The 7,092-nt window shown below is 42.2% G+C and overlaps 1 pseudogene; it reads right to left on the reverse strand.

Annotated features, from left to right (window-relative positions):
- Nucleotides 1–636: 636 nt before the first annotated feature.
- Nucleotides 637–4,075, reverse strand: LOC147445920 (uncharacterized; annotated as a pseudogene).
- Between the last annotated feature and the right edge of the window lie 3,017 nt (nt 4,076–7,092).

Consider the following 7,092-nt stretch of genomic DNA (forward strand, 5'->3'; position numbering starts at 1 on the left):
TGAATGATCCACCCAGTGCAGATGTGACTGCAAGGGTGATGAAATTGGTGGGGAGGCTAATGGAAAGTGAGCAGGATGAGGTGCTGGCATAGTGGATTCCGCCTGAGGTGCTGACAAGAGGATTGGCATATCTATGGAATGAGAAGGAGGAGGATGGGTGTGGTGGGGGAGGTGGGGGGTGAACTACATACAAAGAACGTGTGGGGTGCTGATGGAGATGGCATTGACGATGCCAACAATGCACATGGAGGAGATAAGGAGGAGGGGGGCAAAGTGGCTGGTGAAGATGCAGAACAAGGGGAAATCTGAAGTTGCAAATCAACGGGACATGGGGACCGTGCCACTTACAAGAACTTTTGACAGAATCCAAGACGAGAAACTTGTGACTATGTTTAATTCCATTTGGTGCAAAATTGTTTCATCTTATGCACATTCTTCCCAATTTCATTCACAAGTAGTGTCAAGTGTCCAAATGTTGCATCCATTTTTGAACATATGATGTCACAGACGAGTTTAAATGGGCCATTTGGAAGTTGTTCATAAAAAGCAGCTCAGCTTTGCTTTCATGATCACTTGTTAAACCACTTACCGTAGCTGATTGCTTGAGCAAGTGAATGCCTCTTGCCATTTACAGCTCTAAGAACTCATCTTGTATTTTGCACATGGCTTGCATCTATCTCTTTGCATAACTTTTGAGCTCTTGTGGAATTATAAGCTCCACCACTGATCTAGATCTCCACCACTGGGCTAGATGACCATTGCCTCTCTTCCACTATACCATTCAGGCCATATTTAGATATGACATTCCTGACTTGCCAATGATATCACAGCATCCCACACACCATCTTTGTCTTTATGGATCCATTCCTCTAGCTCTACTATAGGGATACTTTGGAATGTTGACTGGCATATGTCAAAGATGGAGGTCTTTGTATCATGCATGATTTGGTTCATTGTACGATCTAGATCTCTTGCAGGTGTCAAATCTTTGGGATAGCACAACAATATGTCAATCCATTCATGGTAATTATATTATCTAGCAGCTAATTCAGTCATCACATGACTTGTTGATGCATCTCTTGATGTTGCCATAACATATCTTGCTTAGATTTCCCCCCAAACCTCACCACCACTTGTATACCACCTCTCATGAATGAGCTCCAGTAGAATCCCATTCTACATGTAAGGTCTCTGACCCCAACCAAAAAGAGCACCCTTGTACCATGAAATGATCATAATGGAAAAAAAGTTACTATTTTTAGCAGTTTTCTGAATTCTGTCAGTTCCATGATGTTTAGAATGTTATAAAGCTTCGAAATGTGAATTAAAATAATTTTTGTGAAAATTTTCCAAATATAGTAAGTTGTTGGTCACCAGACCCGTCTAGTTTTGACCGTCTCGAAAAACTGCACCCGTACCCCAAATTTGAAAAAAATGCATTTTCGGACCCCGAGGGCTGCTAAATATGGCAGGTACTCGGGCCAGTAAGCCTTAGTTAGAGCTTGCTATAGCAATTTTTGGCATCAAAATCCGACTCGTATGACCCGTTTTAGCCTAGAACCAAAAATTCTCAAAATTGCCCAGGGAGGTACCGGGGGCCCGAGACTGTGTGGGAACAGGTCCCAACCCACTCCAGATCAGCTTTAGCAGCTAGGGGGCGCCCTCTTGCCTTGTGGGAGTCCCGGGAAAGCTGCCAAGCCAGTAACTAAGTCTCAGAGCCAGTTAACCAAGCCAACCTGACACTTGGTGGGTAGGGGAACTGGACTTGCCAATGCAGAGACTGAGTGCTCCTTCATATGCTAATAGCAAGGCTAGTCGATTTTCAGCCTGTAGGAGTCTATTTAAAGACCTGCACACACACACACACACACACACACACACACACACACACACACACATATGCTCTCACACACACAGTGCATACACATACACCTACACACATTGGGAAGGTGTTGTCGGTACACACACCTGTTGAAGGAGAAGCAAGGAGGGAGGTGCTGCCGAATTCTCGCCTCAAGAAGCTCGATTAGATTAGAGAATCGAGAAGATTATCAGCCCTTAATCACGGTAACCACGGTTTAATTAATGCCTTCTGTAAATTCTTTTCATTGCCATCTATATTCTTCGTCTATTATGCTATTTCCTAGTCGTAATTCTCTATAATTACTCTCTGAATTCTCCTTAACTATATTCTATTATGCAATCATCATTCCATAGCTGAATTATCAGCCATGCATCACTCTCAATTAATGATTAGTGCATGATTATTAGAATTTTCTCTCTCTAGGTAGTATAGTAATTAAGCGGTAAGCTGGTAATTGTGTAGATTGAAGAGAATCACTCTTTCTATCACTCATTAATATTGTAGCTAAATTAAATTCATTTCTCTTATGCATTAAGGTGTAATTAAGGAAAAATTAATCCGTCGTTAAGTCTCTAAGGGTTGACTTCCTCATACCTATGCCTAAGGTGAGTCTGCACCATCTATTTGCTAGGAAAGAGATTAATCATACTTAATTCATCTCTCTGGTAATTCCATTAGTGAAATCCTATTATTCTTAATCATGTAAGCCGAGTAATTATCTTTAGAGACGGTTCCCATAGGATTATGTGTCATCCTTAATGATTGCTATATGAAAAATCTAGACCTCTCATATAGGAGGGATTAATTAATGTCGCTAATCTATCTATTGGATTGTTATGACGCTTGCGAACCTTAGCTTTTTCTCCAAACTAATTATTTAAAGTAGTGAGAATGGCTCCGGTTAAGAGAAATCGCTTCGGTGGTGCCCACGACCGCGAGGCAGGAACAAGCAATATCAATGGAAAGGGGAAAGCTCCCATGGAGGAACAAATACCAGCCATCTCACGGGCCATTGATGAAGAAATGGAAGAGGTAGGTCATAATTTCATTCAAGTTGTTTAAATTAACATTGCACACGTTTAGTTAGGAATGAACATATCCCCAAACATGTTGGAGAAATTCGACGGAAACCTCGGCAATTGAATTCATTTGTATATTAAAGTCTAAAGTAGGAAAGAAATGATTGACAGATATACTATTTGCAATAGGGAAGAATGTCTGCTAGGGAAAATTTAGCTCGGCATGTTCATTCTATTTCCAATGTTGAATTAGTCATGAACCCCCTCCTGATCACAGGGGGTAGAGTTCCTGGTTAAGGGCTCTTGAATCAACGTCTGCTGGTTAAGCGGTGGATACCCACGACTGCTGGTTAAGTGGTGGGAACCCACGTCTTCTGGTTAAGCGATGGGAATGTCCATGTCGTGCTTTCTATGCGGTGGACATACCTAGTTGTATGGGCAGCTAGGAAACAACGAGAGGAGTAAACTCTCACTGGAGGGGGGATGTTGTACCTCCAGAACATTGGAATTTTAATGAATAAGTTTGAGTAGAATTTTTACTAGAATTTTGTCTTGGTGCTGTTTGCAATACTGGTTGAAGGGCTGTCTTAACGAACAATGTGATTCGGAATTAAACAAGGAATGTTTATGTTGAACAACCTTTGTGGTAGTAATTAGGTCACACAAGGAAGTGTGAGTGTGGGGGTGGAAAGTGGGGGCTTGGCTCAGGTTGCCAATGCCTATGAGATGGGTGGTCCCGATTGGTCGGGAACTCTCTGTCCCCATAGTGTTTAAATCGACACTAGTAATACTCATTGCCCCTAGAGTGGCGAAGTCTCAAGTGTACGTGCCTCTAAAACATGGGGAAAAAGGCACTTGAGATTTCTCCCCTCTTGGAAGGTGGGTCTTAGGATCGCTAGATAGGTCAAGTACACTTCCCCTGCGAGGTGGAGCTAGATCCCATTGCTAGTAAGCTCAAGCTCGACTCACTTTGTGATGAGAGATCGTCCGCTAGCTGAATCCTGAACCACTTTGTTTGCTTCCGCTATAGATCTAGTGGCCACCAGGTTCACCATCAGATCCGCCGTTTGATACGGCGGGGTGGGGACCTCACACTACAGCTTTCATGGCTCACATCACAATTGTTTTTGTGTCTCACTTGGAGCCTTGTAAACACTCTTGATGGGATCAACTGCTTCAATGGCAAAAACATACTATGTCATTGTTGTTCCATGTAATGCCCGTGGGTATTGGTGCTTTCCCTCTCATCCTTGGAAGACCATGGTTATAGGCAACCAAAGCTTTACAGGACTGGGGACATGGTGTGAGGTCCCCACCCCGCCGTAACAACCAGTGGATTTGATGGTGAACCTGGTGGCCACTAGATCTATTGCGGAAGCAAACAAAATGATTCAGGGTTCGACTAGCGGACGATCTCTCATCACAAAGTGAGTCGAGTTCGAGTCTACTAGCAAGGAGATCTAGCTCCACCTCGCAGGGAAAGCGTACTGAACTATCTAGCGATCCTAAGACCCACCTTCCAAGAGGAGAGAAACCCCGAGTGCCTTTTTCCCCATGTTTCAGAGGCACGTACTCTCGAGATTTCACCGCTCTAGGGCCACTGAGTATTACTAATATCGAAGTAAGCACTATGGGGACAGAGAGTTCTCGACCAATCGGGACCACCCATCTCATAGGCATTGGCAACCTGAGCCAAGCCCCCACTTTCCACCCCCACACTCACACTTCCTTGTGTGACCTAATTACTACCACAAAGGTTGTTCAACATAAACATTCCTTGTTTAATTCCGAATCACATTGTTCGTTAAGACAGCCCTTCAATCAATATTGCAAACAACACCAAGACAGAATTCTAGTAAAAATTCTACTCAAACTTATTCATAAAATTCCAATGTTCTGAAGGTACAACATCCCCCGTCCAAGGAGAGTTCACTCCTCCCGTTGTCGCTTAGCTGCCCATACAACTAGGTATGTCCACCGCATAGAAAGCACGTCATGGACACTCCCACCGCATAGAAAGCAAGACATGGATTCCCACCGCATAGAAAGCAAGTCGTGGGTATCCACCGCATAGAAAGCAAGTCGTGGATTCAAGAGCCCTTAACAAGGAGCTCTGCCCCCTGTGATCAGTAGGGGGGTCAGGACTGATTCAACATTGGAAGTAAAATGAACATGTCGAGCTAAATTTTCCCTAGCAGACATTCTTTCCTCTTGCAAAAAGCATACTCATCAATCATTTCCTTCCTACTTTTAGAACTTAATGTACAATGAATTCAATGCCGAGGTTTTCGTCAGATTTCTCCAACATGTTTGGGGATATGTTCATTCTTAACTAAATGTGTGCAATGTTAATTCAAACGACTTAAATAAAATTATGACCTACCTCTTCCATTTCTTCGTCAATGGCCTATGAGATGGCCAGTATTTGTTCCTCCATGGGAGCTTTTCCTTTTCCATTGACATTGCTTGTTCCCGCTTCGCGGTCGTGGGCACCACCGAAGCGAGTTCTCTTAACCGGAGCCATTTTACTCACTACTTTAAGTAATTAGCTTGGAGAAAAGAGCTAAGGTTCCCAAGCGTCACAACAAGCCAATAGATACATTAGTGACATCAATTAATCCCTCCTATATGAGAGGTCTAGAATTTTCCATATAGCAATCATTATGGATGACACATAATCATATGGGAACCGGCTCTAAAGATGATTACTCGGCTTACATGATTAAGAATAATAGGATTTCACTAATGGAATTACTCGAGAGATGAATTAAGTATGATTAATCTCTTTCCCAGCAAATAGATGGTGCAGATTCATCTTATGCATAGGTGTGAGGAAAGTCAACTCTTAGAGACTTAACGACGGATTAATTTTTCCTTAATTACATCTTAATGCATAAGAGAATTGAATTTAATTTAGCTACAATATTAATGAGTGATAGAAAGAGTGATTCTCATCAATCTACACAATTACCAGCTTACCGATTAATTACTATGCTACTTAGAGAGAGAAAAATTCTAATAATCATGCACTAATCATTAATCAAGAGTGATGAATGGCTGATAATTCAGCTATGGGATGATGATTACATAATAGAATATGGTTAAGGAGGAATTAGAGAGTAATTATAGAGAATTACGACTAGGAATAAGCATAATAGACGAGGAATTTAGATGGTAATGAAAAGAATTTACAGAAGGCATTAATTAAACCGTGGTTACCGTGATTAAGGGCTGATAATATTTTCGATTCTCTGATCTAATCAAGCTTTTTGAGGCGAGAATTCGGCAGTACCTCCCTCCTTGCTTCTCCTTCAATAGGTGTGTGTACCGGCAGCACCTTCCCAGTGTGTGTAGGAGTGTGTGTATGCATTGTGTGTGTGTGAGCATGTGTTTGTGTGTGTGTGTGTGTGTGTGTGAGCACACCTTTAAATAGGCCTCCTCAAGCTGAAAATCGATGTGGGTTGCTATTTGCATCTGGGAGCCTCTCTAGTTAAGCATGGCACGTCCAGTTGCCTACCCACCAAGTGTCCAGTTGCCTTGGTTAACTGACTCTCACACTTAGTAGCAAGCTTAGAAAATCTCCCAAGACTTCCACAAGGCAAGAGGGCACCCCCTAGCTGCTAAAGCTGAGCTGGAGTGGGCTGGAACCTGTTCCCACACAGCCTCAGGCCCCCGGTACCTTCCCGGACAATTTTATGAAAAATTGGTTTTAGGCTAAAACAGGTCATACGAGTCGGATTTCGATGCCGTAAATTGCTATACGGAGCTCTAACTAAGACGTACTGGCCCGAGTACCTGCCATATTTAGCAGCCCCTGGGGTCCGAAAATGCATTTTTTCAAATTTGGAGTACGGGTGTTGTTTTTCGAGACGGTCAAAATTGGATGGGTCGGGTGACCAAAAACTTGATATTTTTGGAATTTGTTTAGAAAATTTATTTTAATTCACATTTTGAAGCTTAAAAATATTCTAAACATCATGGCACTGATAGAATTCGGAAAACTGCTAAAAATAGTAACTTTTTTCATTATATTCATTTCAAGGTACAATGGTGCTCTTTTGATCGGGGTTAGAGACCTTACAACCTCTCCGACGTGAAAAATTTGAGATGTCCTCATCTCAAGAATACATTTGGGTAAATTCTACGCTAACTACTTAGGTACATATATCCTCTGTCTAAAGTAAAGATATCCTTTGATAATAGAATAGT

Source organism: Adiantum capillus-veneris, chromosome 12 (genome assembly GCF_014529385.1).
Source record: "Adiantum capillus-veneris isolate H3 chromosome 12, ASM1452938v2, whole genome shotgun sequence".
Taxonomy (NCBI): domain Eukaryota; kingdom Viridiplantae; phylum Streptophyta; class Polypodiopsida; order Polypodiales; family Pteridaceae; genus Adiantum; species Adiantum capillus-veneris.